The sequence below is a fragment of the Canis lupus genome, chromosome 19 (genome assembly GCF_003254725.2).
Source record: "Canis lupus dingo isolate Sandy chromosome 19, ASM325472v2, whole genome shotgun sequence".
Classification (NCBI taxonomy): Eukaryota; Metazoa; Chordata; class Mammalia; order Carnivora; family Canidae; genus Canis; species Canis lupus.
The window spans coordinates 7,161,047-7,180,466 of record NC_064261.1 but is presented as its reverse complement, the minus strand read 5'-3'; positions in this window follow the sequence as shown (position 1 = coordinate 7,180,466).

Sequence of the window (19,420 nt, the reverse complement as noted above, 5' to 3'; positions counted from 1 at the left end):
TAGAAGAGATGAATAAAGAAGACATACAGATGACAAAAAGGCACATCAAAGGCACTAACCATCAAAGAAATGCAAATCAAAACCACACTGAGGTATTACCTCACACCTGTTAAAACAGCTATTATCCAAAAGACAAGAAATAACAAGTGTTGGCCAGGATGTGGAGACAGGGAACCCCATGCACTGTTGGCGGGATTGTCAACTGGTATTGCCACTGTGGAAAACAGTATGGGGTTTCCTCAAAAAAAAATTGAAAATAGAGTTTATCATACAATCTGGCAATTCCACTTTGGGGTATTTATCTGAAGAAAATGAAAACTCTTAACTCAAAAGGATTTCTGCACCCACATGTTTATTGCAGCATTATTTATAGAAGTCAAGCTATGGAAACAACATAAGTGCCTATACATAGTGGAACACTTATTAGCTGTAGAAAATAATGGCATCACCATTTGTGACAACATGGATGGAGGGCATTGCATTAAGTGAGAGAAGTCAGACCAAAAAAAGACATATAATCTTGCTTATACCTGGAATTAAAAAAAAATAAAAACAGATTTGTTATAAATTATTCACAAGGGGATTGAGTCCCTTATCTCTCTCATAGGCTCATGATAGAAAAACCCTATTAGCTTTCATGTGTATTGGAGAAATTATTTATTCTGTATACTTGCTCATAGAACAAGTACAGTAAATTCCAAAGGAATTGGAAACACTTAAAGACATCTAATTAAAGATCATTTTTAACTTAGGAGGAAGACTTGCTTTCTAGATCTCTATGACACCATAATAAATTGAAAGCAATAAATTACCTTTTTGATTTATAAGATGAAAAAATAGTACAGTATAAAATTTGGACAATCATATAATTAAGAACTAATTTTAATATGTGTTTGAATATTGGATATAAGCTTTTATTTATATTAAACAGAAACTGAAGAACTGAAATTATTACTGTGTTAATAACTCTAAATGCCTTCAAGCAAACATAAACATTTGAGATGACTTTGAAAGGCAGCTAGTGTTTTATAATCCACACAGCACTAATCAGAAAAACTCTAGTACTTATAATACTAATAGTTTTTCAATTAACCATAACAAAACTCATTTGAAACTATATGAAAGTACCCTTATTAAATTTTCTTAATCCTTTGTGGGTTTTTATGACTTAATATATTGTCAAAAGTCCTGTTTTTCATGTAGATATATAATATTGCAGGCCTATAAGCTAATTGCAATTAGGATTACTTGACCAAATTGATATTTAGGCAACTCTCCAAATTTTATTTAATTTCAGTATTTGAAGTATCTCTCAAAAGTTTGCATCAGAGTAACTCAAGGTGAAGTGCAAACATAGGAGGCTCTCCCATTTTTTCACATTCTTAAGCAGGTTCCTTTTTTTTTTTGTTACTGTTTTTTGTTTTGCTTTATTTTCCTTGTTCGTTTAAGAGACAGAAAATATACATAATTGTATATTTCCGTTCCTATGAAGACAGTACCAATCTACCAGAGGCTCCTGCCTCCTTCCCTCGAAATCAATAATGAGAATCTAGAGGCAAAAGGGAAAATGCACATGAATTCCAGGAACTCTGGCAGCATCTAAAAACTTAAAAAATCCCTAGGGATATAAAAGAGTGTTTTGAATTAATATATTTCTGAAAATTTAGTTGCTATAATGTAGATAAGAGATATTTCAGAGGTAAATGTAACTGAGCAAATTGGTAAATTGGAGAATTGAAGACAAATTTAACTTTTATTTTATTATTTTATTTTACTTTACATTTTATTTTATTTTAATTTTATTTTTTATTTTATTTTTTATTTTTTAATCTCTCTGCACTCCCTTTGACAAGCATTGCTGGTTTCCTCCAGGTAAGCACAAAATCTGCTTGGATGAGAGTTGAAGACAGCATTTAATGACCAGCTACCCTCAGGCATTCCCTGTCACTGCTCTGGACTCTTGGAAGACGCACTATGGAGGCTGTCTCTCCCATTGCTCCTTCTCCCCACGTATTTAAAGTTTAAGGCAACGCTAGGGTATTGCCCTCTTCCACATGGTCCATGATACCTCTATCCTGCTTCTTGTTCCAAAGAGCAAAAAGTGAGAAGGGGAGAAAGAAGGCTCATCTTTTCCCCTGAGAACACATTACAGAAACTGCACTTCTCAGAAGTTACTTCACATCCCACAGGACAGAATTTAGTCTCATTGCTATGGGCACACACACTTACAAGAGAAGCTGAGGAATGTAGCATATATATTTTTTGTATGGGATAGACATATGCCCCATAATATTTGAGGGCTTAATTACTGAAGAAAAATGGAACATGTTTATTGGGGTAGAGCTAAAAGCTTCTTCCATAGTCCAATCCATTCTCTTCCCAAGGATTTCTACACAACCATCTCATCTTTTTGAAGAGTATAAAATCTCCCACTCTCTGTATGAAACTATATAGACCTCTATTATTTGCTACATCCAGCTCAAAATTCAGGATTTGGGAATTATGTGTGGACTTCAGATTATAGTCCCACAATACATCCTATATACAATGTGTGTACTAGTTACCGTGGTAAAATTTCCTTTAGAAATGGGAAGAATAAAGCATCTCACAGTTACTGATCAAGATTAAATTCCAATTCTTATGGAATAGCAGAGACTTTCATGTCAAGAAGAAGAGTATATGCCTTGGTTCACTCACCTGGCTCTAACTAGGTCCTTTTCTTGGGAGGTTCTTCTTATACATTTACCTCCATGGTCATGGTCACATCCATGCCCATTGCAGAGCATGTACCTTCTGGGCTTTGTATGGCTTTCACAGCCTGGTTGCTGCTGATATTAGTTTGACAAACTGAAATTGGTAAATTCTAAAAATGAGGTCTGGAAAATATATTAATAAGACAGTTTAATCCTAAAATATGGTCACATCTTTGATCATTACCTTGTGAGTGGCCTGCAAATTTTTGAAGACATCTTTCCAGTACTTGAAAATTATAATCTTTTTCCACAAAGAAATCGCACACGTGGTCAATGAAGAAGCAAATGCCTTGTCATTTCACTTTCATCTTACTTGTTAATGTAAAGAAAATATCAACTTTTAGGTCAAAATTATACTTGTTCAAGCTTAACTTGTTTGTAAATATTAGAGCTCCACCAGAATCAACAACAGTAATCTGTAACAATTGATTTACTATTTGGAATTTTCAAATTGCTTTTTATATTTTAGTATCATTTAGAAATTATGTGCTACACATCCTTAATATCAGTAACATTTGTATTATATCATCTATCTGGTATCTATCTATCTACCTATCATCTATCTAATCTATGTGAAGAGCTGGTTGTTAAACATTTATCAGCACGTCATTGGCCACCAGGTGGGTATATAAAGGTATAATTCATACATTTTCATTTACGACTTATGCAAAGTTAATATTGGTGAAAAGAATATACACAATGTGATACCTTATATATATACATAAATATATAAATTTATATAAATATATATATAAATATCCAAAGCCACTGTTTATGCATGTATATGTGTGTGTGTGTGTGTATATATATATATATATATATATGCACCCTCTGTTGTAAATATATGTAGTTAATAATTCATAAACATTATTGACTATATATACAAAATTATCATTTGTGTATATATATCATGCATATACATGATTAGCTACAATTCATTATAGTTTTTGTTCAGCTGGTCTTCTGAGAATAAAATTGAGGTATGTTAAAAAAGGCTTCAATCATGCTTTTGAAATTTGATTTATTAAGATGAGCAGTGGATACCTGAGTATGAACTATATTATTTCTCTTTTTTAAATATATTTAATTTATTTATTCATGAGGGAGACACACAGAGAGAGGCAGAGACACAGGCAGAGGAAGAAGCAGGCTCCAAGCAGGGAGCCTAACGTGGGACTTGATCCTGGGTCTCCAAGATCATGCCCTAGGCTGAAGGCAGAGCTAAACCACTGAGCCACCCAGGCTGCCCACACTATATTATTTCTTATACTTTCTTGTAGGCCCACATTATTTTGTAACATTAAAAACTTAAGAAAAAATCTTGGTCTTCCGTACGTTGGATTCTCTAAATAATGGAGCTAATAATAGTAATCATAGTTTTTTATATTAAGTAAAAATACTAATATTTCATTTAGAAGAAGTGGGGAGAAAAGGTGAAATAAAGTAAAAATTTAAATTACATGTCCCTGCTTAAAACGTTCCAAATGCCTTCAATTATTCTTAGCAATATGTCCAACATTTGTCATTTTTTATCAAGCCTTTCTGGTCTGGCTGTCATGCACTGTTGTAATGTCATGTCCCCCCTCTCAAATCCCTGCTCACTATACTATAGCCAGTCTGGCCTTTATTCCCTTTTCATGCACCAAACTCACTTTTTTTTTTTTCAAGATTTTATCTATTTATTCATGAGAGACAGAGAGAGAGAGGCACAGACACAGGCAGAGGGAGAAGCAGGCTCCATGCAGGGAGCCTGACACTGGACTCGATCCCAGGACTCCAGGATCAGGCCCTGGACTGAAGGTGGTGCTAAACTGCTGAGCCACCCGGGCTGCCCTAAACTCATTTCTTTTGCACTCTGATGTTTTTGTCTGGAAAACTCTTCCAGATATGTGCATGATTCATACCTTCTCAATATTCAGGACTGAACCCAATGTTATTTCCTCAGAAAGTGCCTCTTCAATTGCCTTAACAAAATCAGCCCTTCACTCATTTTCTGATACATATTCCTCTGATTTTTTCCATTGCATTTAATAATAACTCTGAATATCATATAATTTCCATAGTATTTGTCTATATATAATAAGATTTTTTATGAATTTATATATAAGTATATGGACATATAAAATATATACACATTTGGGCCACCTGTGTGGCTCAGCTCAACCACTGTGTTGGCTCAGGTCGTGATCCTGGGGTCCTGGGATCAAGTCCCAAATCAGGCTCTCCACCGGGAGCCTGCTTCTTTCTGCCTGTGTCTCTGTCTCTCTGTGTCTCTCATGAATAAATAAAGGTAAAATATTTAAAATATATATACATATTTGCATATTTTTATGCATATACATTTATATGCACATATTCACATATATTTATATGAGCAATAATATATGTTAGTATATATTACTATTTACATAGATTTGGTCTGATATAATTTTTTAATCTATTTTTTCCCCCAGAGGGTAAGCTCACTTAAAATTGAAATAGAATCATCCTTTCTGTCTGGTTCATTGCTATATCTGCAGATCCCAGACACATAAAAGGCCTTAGTGGGTGTTCAGTTTAGGAGATTTTATTCTGAGTAACAACACAGCCAGCTAAGAAAAATATTTCCTCACCTTCCTTAAAGCTATGCGACCATGTCACTAAGGTCTTGCCAGTAATACATAAATAGAAGTGTTCTGTGGAGCATCTGTGCAGGCTGCCCAAAGAGAGTTTTCACAGGTCAGATGGAAGGCCTTTTTGGTTGCTGCTGTTTTTATCCTCTCCTTCATTTCATTGAATAAAATGTGTATGTGATTAAACATTGAAATCATCTTGGATACAGATTGGCTTGATGAGAGAAACCACATGCTAGGATGCTGAAGTAGAAAGATAAGGTTCTTTTTTTAAAAAAAGATTTTATTTTATTTATTTATTCATGAGAGACACAGAGAGAGAAGTAGAGACATAGGCAGAGGGAGAAGCAGGCTCCCTGCAGGGAGCCCAATGTGGGACCTGATCCTGGGACTCTGGGATCTTGCCTTGGGCGAAAGATCAGGTTCTTGATGATCATGAAGTCCCTTTTGTGTCATAGGATTATTCACTTCGGAATATTTTTTTCCTCTAAAAGAGAAATTATCATTTTTCTTAAGACACTGTTATTTTTTTTATTTGCTGTTGGATGAAGTTCTTAATTATCTATGAAATAATTATTTTAACAGAATAGAAATCTAAGATAAAAGAAGGTAAAAGAGATAGAAAGCAGTAGTTCCAACACAGGTATTCTTAACAAGTAGACTTCATTTTTTAGAGCAGTTGTGGGTTTTAAAATATTGAGGACAGGTAGAGAGTCTCCATACACCCTCTCTTCTCCCCCCATCTCCAGTTCTCCTTCCATTATTGTGGTATATTTGTTAAAGTTGATGAACCAATATTGATACATTATTAACTAAAGTCCATAATGAACATTAAGATTGACTCCTTATGTTGTACATTCAATGGGTTTTGATAAAGGTATAATGACATGTTAAGTATACTTTTGTATGCAGAGTTAAATGAAATTAGATAAAAATATTAGTGAGATTAAGTAAATGTTACATTTATTTGATTATGTGTTTGCAGTATATCTCTTCCTATTAGAATATAAGCCCCTTAGGAGTAGATTCTTTATGTGTTTTGTTTACTGTCTTATTTGTAATGCCTAGAGCAGTTTCTTGCATGGATTAGATTCTCAGTAAATATTTGATGAATATACAAATGTGAATTGAAATATAAGTGTTGAATATTTTTGAAACAGAGCTGATATTCTCTAATGCAAAACAACGTAAGAAACCAGAACGCAGAAATTTAAATTATGTTTGAAATCTCAGAAATTTGAAGTCTCAGAAATTTTGGAATGGTGGGGAGGAAAAAAAGGAAAGGAAATAAGTTGAGGGCAGTCAACATGCTTACAAAGGTTGAAGGAAGAGTTTAAAAAGAGAAGAAGAGATAATGCAGAACCAAGGTATATAGTAACAATAGTGAGTTATTTCTACCTCTAATACCTAATGGGCTAGGAAAGAAAAATTGGAAAGAGGAAGAGAGAAAATAAAGGAGGTGGGAATGGGGAGGGAGAGAGGCACCACAGAAGAACTCAGTCAACACTAAGGAATCTGATGTAAGAGGAGTTAGAGAACCAAATACATCTCTTTTCCCATTCTGTAGATTTCCTGCCAATATCTTTTGTTGTTGAAACTGAGTCATAAACTGAGAAGTAACATAGTCTATCCATGTGGCTGATAACAGCCAACCTCTCCGTTTTAGAACAAGGTGCTATAGAACAGCAGAGGAAAGAGGTTATATTAGAGAACATAGAGTATAGAAGAGTGCATAGAATGGTAGAGAATGACTTTATAGTGGCAAACAGAAAATATCCTTTTCATCTTTGCTTTTTTTTTTTTTTTTTGATAAAAAAAATCCCATTAGCTACCATATCCTGTAGGGTGTTAGCAATTGTGTTGCATTCTCAAGTGAAACCAAAAATTTTTCACTATTGATGTTCTTCATATCAAAGAGTAAATTAAAAAGAAGAAAAGTGAATAAAGGAATGCAAAACATAGCTGATTATGAGGCTTTCATTGATAGTCGTCGCCTCTCTACCACACATTCTGTTTCCTTTGCTCTCTACCAACGCCTAGAGTACAACTGGCTTTTTTACCTGGCTAAATGACCCAAACTCCTTGAAGATCTGAGACTTCGTTAGCATTGTCTCAAATTGTCTCAGTACATTTTCAATACATTTTCATTGGCAAAGACTCCTGGGCAAGCGACTGTAAGAAGTGCCTTAGCGAAGCCTCTGGGTTCCATCCATCATCAGCTTAGTACAAGGTCGGAGCAGAGCAACTCATTTTCTACTTAGGAATCAGGCCCAACCGGCCAACGCCCAATTTGATGATCCTCTTCTATAGTCGCTGGTGCGGTGACATAAGGAATCTATAAAGCCAGAGAAATTTCTCAGCTTCCAGATGAGTGAAATCATTGTCATATTCCACAGTCTTGAAGAAATGGAAACATTTCTCCTTTACACAATAGAACTTTCAAGCCCATGGAGCCTAAGTGGGTTATTTGATACAGTAGTAGAAGGGCCATTTCCACCCTGCATCCCTTTGTGGATCTATGTTTCTGGCTATGGAAGAAACAGCACCATATATGGCTACTGATTATGTTATAAACTGAATTATTTAGGAAAGCACTTCAATCCTGTGGGGAGTTGTCTGCCAGCTGGCATTGAAACTGAGCATTCTGTGGGTTATAACATAATTCTGTCAAACCAGCTGCTTTTGGATTACTGAGCACATGGTAAAAATATTCTGTGGGTGTGACTCTTTGTCTGTGCTCTTTGTCAAACAATCTGTCCCTTCATCAGAGATGATGTTTAACAGGAAATTATGACAATGGATAAGACCTCCTGGCAAAAGCCATGTGGACGGGCTTGAAATATTTTTGAGACATCCTTCTCCTAAGGTGGGGTGGGGCATGGGGAGGATCATTGTCTTCTTGTTATAGAAGGTGCTCTTTATAATACAATATATTATTGGGATGGGAGTGGGGAGGATCATTGCCTCCTCTGTGATAGAAAGTGCTCTTTATAGTATATTTAGCTATTCCTTTCTCCTTCTGAAGTCACACACAGAGAAACAGCCACAGACTAGTTCCAGGAGTTGTAACACATGCAGCAGGGGTCACATCACTGCCCTCCACTCCAAAGAGAACCAGCTCCATCAGAGTATATCTTCGTCTGTAAACCAGGTTGGTTCTGGGATGTGAGTATGTGGTGAGTTAGGTTTCTGCTAACAGACTTGGCTATTTCCCCCATATATGGTTAGCACCATTTTATCAGGATATCCCTCTGGTACATTTTAAGGGACTCATCTTCAGCTAGTGATTGACATTAATAAAGTTCAGGGCCAAAAACCAAAGAGAACACAACTACAGTCAATCATAGTTAAGTGTTAAGAAAGCCCAATCCTTTTCTACCCCCACACCACACTCAGAGTCAAGATGCCAGCAGAAGTCCCCACCGTGGTGCAGGAAACTTCTGACCCAAAGGCTGTGTAGGGGCAGGACCTCTTGAGACCCCACTGGGAGAGTGAACTGTGCCTACATAATGTGCATGTCTCCCAGGAGACCGGATACCTTGGGGCAATGACGTTGGTTTCCCACTTATGGAATGCATGTGGTATACACATGAATATGGTGTTCTACTAGGATCTGTATGGGCTCAAAAAGAATTAGGACCATTGTATTAATTACTATGAGACCAAGTCAATTACTGGTATCTGAATGCAGGGTTATTTTCTGAGTGTATATAAATAGCACTCACAAATCAGGCTAGAAAGTCTCTGAAGAGAGCGACCCGGATACAGTAACAAGGACAGTGCCAATATGTGTTTCCCCTGGAGAGCTTTTTTTTCTGTTGACAATTTAAATATTATTTCAGTGAAAGAATTTATTTTATTTATTTATTTATTTGTTTATTTATTTATTTATTTCATTTTATTTATTTTTGGACTGGGAGTGGAGGTGAAAACCAGTATTTGTAAGATTGAAGGTTTAGGTTGATAATGATAGGACAATTTATATGCCACAGGAAACCTGTTGAAAATATACCTTCAGAGTGGTGAAAGGAATAGCTATTAAATTTGTGTCATTGCAGGCACCTGGGTGGCTCAGTTAAGGTCTGCCTTGGGCTTAGGTCATGATCTCGGAGTCCTGGGATTGAGCCCCGGCATTGGGCTCCTTGTTCAGCGGTGTACTGGCTTTTCCTTCTCCCTCTGCCTGCCACTCCTCTTGCTTGTGCTCTATGTTCTCTCTCTTGGTCAAATAAATAAATAAAATCTTTAAAAATAAATAAATAAGTACATTTCTGTCATCAGAATCACATGGAAAATGACAAATTTGGGCATCAATTAGATTTTTGTTGTTTTTAAGATTTTTTTTTAATTCATGTATTCATGAGAGACACAAAGAGAGAGAGAGGGAGAGAGAGAGACGCAGAGACACAGGCAGAGGGAGAAGCAGGCTCCATGCAGGGAGCCCGATGTGGGATTCCATCTGGGGACTCCAGGATCACGCCCTGAGCAGAAGGCATATGCTTAACCACTGAGGCCCGAGGTGTCCCATCAATTAGATTTAAAGTAGAAACTATAGTCTAAGAAAAAGGACAAGAATTTTGCTTTTTTTTTTTTTTTTTTTTTTTTTTTTAGGTGACAGAAGTAAGCCAGATGAGATGAAGAAGAATATTATAGTGAAGATATGTCAGAGGTCAAATGATCACAAAGAGGTACCAAATTACAATAACTATAATACATAGTAAATCAAAAGGAAATAACAAATTGACTTAGAAAATTAAGTCTTATCATTTTGTGGGGAAGCTGTCTGTTTTGTCCCACATCTTCTTGATCTAAGAATCCTTTCCCCCCCAGGTTTATTGAGATACTATTGACAGAAAATTGTGTAATTGTAAGAGGTACAGTGTAATGATTACAATTGTGTAATTGTAAGAGGTACAGTGTAATGATTTGCTGTGTGTGTGTGTATTGTGAAATGTTTACAACAGTAAGGTTATTTAGTACTTCTTTTGCCTCACATAGTTACCATTTGTCATTTCTATGATGATTTTAGGAATTTATTGTCAAGTGAAATTTTTAGAAACACAAACTAACTCGCATGCTTGGGACTTTTCCTATTTTTGCGCCTGTTATTCTATATGAAGGAAACCTTTGAAACTAAAACTTATGAAACCTGTTTGTCAATTAATTATGAGAAAAGATAGATTGATTACTCTGGTTATACCATCTATTGAACATGGCTGTGAGAATAAAACCAATTTTGAAAATGCCATTAACAAATTTGCAGAGATTAAGTTGTAAAAAAGGGAACTATAATGTTGCTATGCATTATTACAACAGACCATTGTACAGGTATATTTTCCAAAAAGGACAATGTAATTATGGCCTTTTTCCTTATAAGTATAATTTTCCTTTTATCCATATTTATATTTTCATAATCTTTACTGGCATTATTATATATACAAACTTATACATAAGGAGATTATCACTACACTTTTTTCTGTGCATCATCACAACTCTCATTTCATAATTATTGCTAAAGGTAATTTTGTTTTAGGGGTTAAGGTTGTTCCCCCCCCCAACCATTTAGGCATCAAATATATTTCATATGACACTGGTTGTAGGTAACAAACGGCTTGTTCATGTTTATTTTCCTAGAGTTCAGTTTCATGAACAGGAAATTTGCTTAGATTATATGAAGGCAATGTGACTTCAGAAAAATTTAGCACTCAGGATCTGCAATGCTCAGCAAGGCTTAGACATCTGGAAAATTAATTCTTGATCATTGACCTAGGAAAATTTTGAATAGCTTATAATCTCTTAGGATTCTATATTATTTGGAATATACTATGTTTCAAATAATGATTTCTTTTGTTCTAGCAGAATTTCAGTCTCTCTTTTGAGTCTTCCCTTCTCTTCTGAGGTAAAACATTTAACAAAAGAACCAGTTATAGAATTTGTTTGTTTTTAAGAATAGCAATAAACTGTTTATGCGTTTTATTAAAGAAGAGTCAAAGAGAATGCTAAATCTTATGTCTTGATTGAGGACTTGATGGAATAAAGCAGGAGAGCTTCAGGAAATGCTATGGGCATTTCAGTCCAAGAATATTGTTGATTCTCCAAAGAGAACATGAACAAATGCTAATTGTGTGGGTCTAAGTGAAAACTAAGGAAAAACAAAAGTCCATCAGTCTACCAGAAGTAGGCGGGCCACAAGAACTACTAAACATAGAATTGTATTTGTCATAGGCTCACCAGAAACTGTAAGTTATCAAACTTATTGATAGCTCAGAAACCTGTGAAGCTTTTTGACAGGCCATATAGGAGTTTTAAAGATCTAATGGAAAAAAAAATGTTTCTTTTTTTATGAAATCTTCCACAAAAGGCCCAATCCTTTGTGTTTGGGTCCAGTTGATATACAAATGATTCATGTACAGAAGAGTCCTCGTGTATTTCTAGAAAGAATCTGTGAAGAGCTTTGACTTCACTGTCACATTTCCACATTTCCATGTAAGTTTTCTTCCCATGAAATTTTCTGGAGTGGTGTCACAGAGAAGGAACATTTGTTGGCTAATGAGAGAGCCAAGAGTCACAATTACAGTTTCTTTTTTAACTTTTTTTTTTTTTTTTTTTTAAGGGGAGGCATATAAGGTGCTTTAAATGGCTACCACCTGAAGTATTCTTGTGGCTCAAAGGAAGTGGTATGAAGAACGGTAGGAAAATCATTCCTTGTTTCAAGAGAATCAATGGACATTAGGTACTATGGTCCTGCTTAGATGCATTCATGTTTCCTCAGGATTAGGTGCTTCTATTATTTTTTTCTACCCAGCAAAGACATACCAAATAAATTTTCACTGGCCATTTTATTAATAATGTCAGCAAGTTTTCCTCTGGAAAAAAAAATATTGTTGTTTTTGTTACTGTTGCCCATTAAGGGAAGGGAAGATTTATTAAGCTGCCCAATGTGGGGGTCATTATTTTATTTTGAGCTATATTTTTAAAACAATTTTAAAAAATCTAAAGTCTCGGTATGCCTGGGTGGCTCGGTGGTTGGATGTCTACTTTTAGCTCAGGGCGTGATCCCAGGGTCCAGGGATAGAGTCCCACAGAAAGGTTCCCCATGGGGAGCCTGCTTCTCCCTCTGCCTGTATCTCTGCCTCTCTCTGTGTCTCTCATGAATAAATAAATATAATCTTTAAAAAAAATCAAATGCTAAAATTCATGTAGTGAAGCAGTCTGCCAACCTATCATTTGTTTACATACCAGAACTGCAATTTCTGGTATTAAGCCATTGACAAAACATTGGAAAGAGCTCTGAAAATATCCACTCACAGGCCTCCCTAAGCACTGTCTCAAGATTATGATTAATTCTACTGATTTGCCCTTTTGCCATTTGCAAGACTAGATTAATATCCAATCTATTTTAACAGGAAAAACATGCAGTGCAGTTCCTTATAGTTCTTCTATGTAATATGCTCTGAGATATACTGATTCAGTAAAATTTACTTAATTATCTTCAAGTATTATTGGTTGTTCACTGTTGTTAAGTTGAGGGACCCTGTTGACCATGTTAAGTATGTCAGCTGAATGCTCTTGGAAGCTGTACCTGATAAAGTCCTGGGACCAAGGACTACCAGGAATATGTCCAAAATTAAGGAAATTTTAATTAGCACCTCACTGCAGGGAAGGAAAATGAACCAGAGGAAATGTGGAACATCTTGGTAAGAATGGATAGGGGACAGGACAATTGATGGACTGGTTATCTTAATCTTTTTTTTTTTTTTTTTTTTTTTGTCTAGGGAGTGGGAGGAACCACAGCAGAATAAATGTTTTCATTGGAAAAGAAGCAGTCATCAATTATGTTAGGTGGAAGAGGGGGAGTTTGGTTATTTTGTGACTGCACCGTGTAGTTGCAGTTGTCCATGTTCAGATGTGATGGAAGATGGCCTCATGCTTGTCTTGCTTTAGCATGGTAATGGAGTGGTCTCGTCTGGTATTATCGATATTCTTAAATTTTGTTTTCTGCTCGGTAGAGATTGTAGCTGTTAGCTTAACTGTCAGCTGAATGGAATTTTTTTTTTTTTTTAAATCCCACCACAGATCCCTGCTGGTCAAAACACTTGGCTTGTAATTCCATCTTACTTAGGGGATTGTGTTCGCTTTCTCTCTGATTATTAACAATCACCCCTGTCCTCTGCCACTTTGGGCTTGCAATATTCTCAATGATATCATGGAACTGAATGCTACTTTAGGAGCCCCCACCCTAATATCTTTCCTAAATTGTAAACCCTCTTCAGTTTGTCAAAATGAAGGTGCCTACTCATCCACTCAATAATTAAATTATTAATTGGCAAAGGGTGTGCTTTCCAGGCCCTCCCAACGAGTTTGCTTAGGAGTGGCCCATCATAGTGAGTATGAATCTTATTGAAGCATTCCTTCATTCCTGAGTCTCAGATGTAATGTATCATAAGCCAGGACGTCTCATTGATTCTAGGCCACATTTGAGTCCAAATAATGATTAGCCAAACTAGCAGATTACCCACCCTTCTCTTGTGCATGAGCCAGTATGTCAAATCTAGAATCCCATGTCAGTATATATATCACAACCCCAAATTATATTTTATCCTTTTTTGTCTGATGCCTCAAAATTCATTTCCACACAAGCTCCCCAGACTCCCATTGATAAATATTAATAAGTTTAGTATTAATAAATTACATAATTATTTCTTGTAGATGCTACTTCCAGTGTTGCCTTGTATCTCTGTTTTATGTTGTGATATTCTGCTATATTTTGAGAGTTTGTTGTGAGGATAGTAACAATGCCAATGATAGATTTGGATCTTTGTGAATATCTGAATCCCTTGAGCAGGAACTGGCCTTGGGAAAGTATCATAAAATACCACTGGAAGGTGATAAAGAGATATTCTTAATATATTAGACTCTCTAATTTGTAGCTCTATCTTCTCTAATGTGCTGCTTAGATTCACATGGTCAATGATGGTTTCAGTCAAAGTGAAAGGGGAATGTGGAGGAAGCAGAGTGTATGGTCTTTCCCATTAAAACAAAAGAAATTGTTTCATGTGGGATCTTTTCTCCCCCTTACATCCATCCCATTGGTAGAATTCGTGATCACAGGAATTAATCATAACATGGCTGCATGAGAAGCTGATAAATGTAGCCTGTAGCTGGAGTTACAGGTACCTACCTACTTTTCAGGGTCTTTATTAAAAAAAAAAAATGGTAGTAGGGATATTTGGAATAATGTAATCTTCCAGAGCTTCTCAAAAAATCACATCATGTAAGAAGAATAATTATGGTACTACTGGGATTATAACAAATATGTTAAATTAGTTGACTTCCAAGAAAATACAATTAGAATAGCTGTCAAAGTTGAAGTCAGTAATGTGGATAAAATATACATAAAAATTAGCTCCTCCTTGCTTCTTTCTCCCTAGTTACTTGTCTTCTCTGTTTCCCGACTCCTTTAATCTCAAAGTTTTCAATTAGAGTTCTGCTGCGATAAATAGGCAGACCGCACTATAATAGGAAAGATGGATTTGTTGTGTTAGTGTACCAGGAAACAAAACAAACCTTAATCCTTTTATTGTCCCTTGCTCTTTTTAATCCCAAGAAAGAGAACCTACTTTTATGGATGAATACTTCAATATATAAAATAACTCTTCTTTATAAGCTTCTTATCCTAAGAAGAGTTCTGCATGGCTACTGCATTCTATGTATCCATTCCTATGTCTGATATTCATATAAATAATTCAAAGTAATGACGTTAAGGAACATATATCTGTGTCTACAAACAAGTATCGTTTTCTATAAACATGTACCTTCTAGTTTCCACAAAGCTTCCACTGCCTGTAAGTTGCAGGAGAACTAAATCCCATTGATTATTGTCAAAGGAGTAGTTGTGATAAGCAGAGAAACACATTTTATTCTTATTGAGTAGAATGTTCCATGAATGGAGATTAGGTCAAATGGGATTGTAGGTTCCTTTAAGATTTTTATCTTCTCATTTATTTCCATTTAATTATTCTATAAATTACTAAGAGAGGAGTGTTAAAACCATTATTCATAATACAGGTATCCCTGCTTTTCAAAACTCTGCATTATGCTGCTTTGCTTTTATAAAAGAATTCGTTGCTACCTGTTTTTGATAACTGGAAAAAACTCTAAGGCAATTTTGCTTTTATGGAAAAAGGCAAAAAGCTAAAATAGCATTTTAGTGTTTGTTTTGCAGTAAGCTTTGTGGCGGCAACACTCACCCTGAGCAGTGAGAGTGGCACTGCCAAGCTCCTGCCCTGGGACCTCAGCATCTCAGCATCTCAGCATCAAGCCACCATAACTTTGAACATTATCTTTGAGCATCTGTGATTTATCAGGATTTATTTTGTGGGTCTGTTAACAAGCTGTGTCCTAAGGGATCAGAAACGCCTAAGAGAGGTTAATTTTTGTGTCTGGGAATGCATTTCATCTAATGAAAGTTTTCATAGGTTTGTTATACTTTCAGATAGCAGAGGAAACCTATGTTAGGTTTAAGTATTTCTCCTCCTGGTTTTGTCTATTTTTGTTTTATGTGATGTGAATTCTGTTATCACTTAACACCCTTAACATTGCATACATGGATACATGGCTTGCACACTTAACATTGCCATATTTTTTTTTGCTTTTGTCTTTACAAATTTCTATTTAAATTCTAGTTAAGTGACATCCAGTGCAATTTTCGGTTCAGGAGTAGAATTCAGAGATTGTCATACCTTCTTCTTCTTCTTCTTCTCCTTTTTTTTTTTTTTTTTAGGTTTTGTCATACCTTCTTAATGAATTGCCTCTTTTATTGTCATATGTGTCCTTCTCTGTAATTATGAATGCAATTAGTTCATATCATTTGTGTATTTCATATATGCAAAACACTCACTAAACTTTGGTGCATAATCCCAAAATCAATAATCAGGGGCTTTCTCAGTCATTGGCAGATATGTGCAGAGCTACAAAAGAATTGAGTTGCCTGTCACCCACATTTCTGGCTGAAATGGAAAAAGATGACACCTGCCATCTTGTTTCAGCTTTCATACAGAGCTGACCAGAGGATGGACATGGCAGGGAACAGGGTGGTGCAGTGCAAGAAGCTCTAGCTCTGGGGCCTCTTGGACAGGGTCTATCTGTTAGTTGGCAGCCTCAAGCGAGTTTCCGTCAGTTGACAACCTCAGGCAAGTTTCTTAACATTTCTAAACCTTCTTTTCTGTTTTGTAAAATCAAAAAAAAAATTAAAAATCAAAGTTGTTCATTTTTGGAATTTAAGATCATGATTTATGTGAGATGATCACATGTTTACGCATCTGTGTTTCCTTTAGGAGCAGTAGTTCATTATGCATTAATTCAATGTCTGTAGTATCTTTATTGAACATAATTGCTATAACAATGAGATTACCTGCATTTCTTTCTTTCTTTTTTCTTTTTTTGTCTATTTATTATGATACAAATGTAGCCATTCCAGGGATGCCTGGGTGGCTCGGTGGTCGATCGGCTGCCTTGGGCTCAGGGTGTGACCCCAGTGTCCCAATGGAGTCCCATATCGGATCCCCACATGGAGCCTGCTTCTCCCTCTGCCTGTGTCTCTGCCTCTCTCTGTGTGTCTCTCATGAATAAATAAATGAAATCTTTTTTTTTTTTAAAGTAGCCATTCCAGCTTTCTTTTATTAGTGTTTGCATAGTATATATTTTTTGAATTTTTCTTTCTATATCCTTATCTATCTCCTTGAAAATTTACTCTCCTTTCTTCCTTTTTCTTTTTCTTCCTCCCCCTATTTCTTCTTGCCTCTTCTTTTATACAACATGGCAATTGTTTTTTCACTTATTTATTTTTTAAGACATATTTTAATTCCAGTCAGTTAACACACAGTGCTATATTAGTTTCATGTATATGATACATTGATTAAACACTTCAAGTGCATGCCTTAATCCGCATCGACTATTTTACCCATCACCCCAGTCCCGTCCCCTCTGGGGACCATCTGTGTGTTCTCTGTAGTTAGGAGTCTGTTTTTTGGTTTCTCTCTCTCTCTCTCTTTTTCCTTTGTTCATTTGTTTTGTTTCTTAAATTCCACATATGAGTAAAATCATATGATATTTATCTTTCTCTGACTTAATTCACTTATCATTACAGTCCTACTTCTATCCATGCTGTTGGAAATGGCAAGAGTTCATTCTTTTTATGGCTGAATAATATTCCACTGTATATATACACCATTTATTTATCCATTCATCAACCCACGCACCCTTGGACTGCTTCCATATCTTGGCTATTCTAAATAATGTTGTTATAAACATAGGTGTGCACATATCCCTTTGAATTAGTGTTTCTGTATTTTGGGCGGCAAATACCCAGTAGTGTGATTCCTGGATCATAGGGTAGTTCTATTTTTAATTTTTTGGGGAACCTCCACACCCTTTTCCATGGTGGCTGCACAGATTGCATTCTTACCAACAGTCCCGAAAGGTAGTTTTTCTCCACATCCTCACCAACAGCTGTTGTTTCTTGTGTTCTTGATTTTAGCTATTCTCACTGGTATGAGGTATTACCTCATTGTAGTTTTTGTTTGTATTTCCCTGATGATCAGTGATGTTGAACATCTTTTCATGTATCTCTTGGCCATCTGTATGTCTTCTTTGGAGAAATAACTGTTGACGTCTTCTACCCATTTTAAATTGGATTATTTGTTTATTGGATGTCAAGTTGTATGTATAGGTTTTTATGTATTTTGGATACTAACCCTTTATGAGCTATATTATTTACAAATATCTTCTCCCATTCTGTATATTGCCTTTCAGTTTAGTGATGGTTTCCCTCACTGTGTAAAAGCTTTTTATTTAATATAGTCCCAATAGTTTATTTTTCCTTGTGTTTCTCTATCTAGAAAAAAGTTGCTACAGCCAATATGAGGATTTTATTGTTTCAGTTCTCACATTTAGTTTTTCGAGCCATTTTGATGTACTTTGTGTATAGTATGAGAAAACTGTCTGGTTTCATTCTTCTGCATGTTGCTGTCCAGTTTTCCCAACATCATTGTTTGAAAAGACTTTTTCCCATTAGATATTCCTTCCTGCTTTGTCAAAAATTAATTGAGCATATAGTTGTGGGTCCATTTCTGGGTTTCTGGTTCTGTTCTATTGATTTACCTTTCTATTTTTGTGCCAGTACCATTCTGTTTTGATCACTATAGCCTTATTATATAACTTAAAGTTCAGAATTGTGATGCCTCTAGCTTTGCATTCCTTTTTTCAAGATTGCTTTGGCTATTCAGGGTATTTTGTGGTTCCATACAAATTTTAGGATTATTCGTTTTAGTTGTGAAAAATTTTTGGTATTTTGATAGGGATGTGCTAAATGGGTAGATTACTTGGGGGCACTGTAAACATTTTAACAATATTTGTTCTTCTACTCCATGAGCACAGAATGTCTTTCTATTTCTTTGTGTCTTCTTCAATTTCTTTCATCAATGTGTTATAATTTTCAGGTACAGGTCTTTTACTTTTTTGGCTTAGGTTTACTCCAAGGTATTTCATGATTTTTGGTGTAATTATAAATGAAATTGATTCCCGAATTCCTTTTTTTTTTTTTTTTTTTGCTGCTTCATTATTTGTGTGTAGAAAAGCAACAGATTTCTGTACGTTGATTTTGTATCCTGTGACTTTACTGAATTCATTTATTAGTTCTATCAGTTTTTTTGCTGAGTCTTTGGGTTTGCTGCATAGAGTATCATGTTACCTGCAAATAGTGAAACTTTTACTTCTTTCTTGCTGATTCAGATGTCTTTTATTTCTTTTTGTTGTCTGATTGCTATAGCTAGGACTTCCAGTATCATGTTGAATAAAAGTGGTGAGGGTGAAAATCTTTCTGTTGTTCCTGACTGTAGAGGAAAAGCTATCAGTTGTTCCCCATTAAAGATGATGTTAGCTGTGGCTTTATCATATATGGGCTTTATTATTTTGAGATGTGTTCCCTTTAAACCTCTTTAGTTGAGGGTTTTTATCATGAATAAACATTGTATTTTCCTAATGCCTTTTCTGTATCTA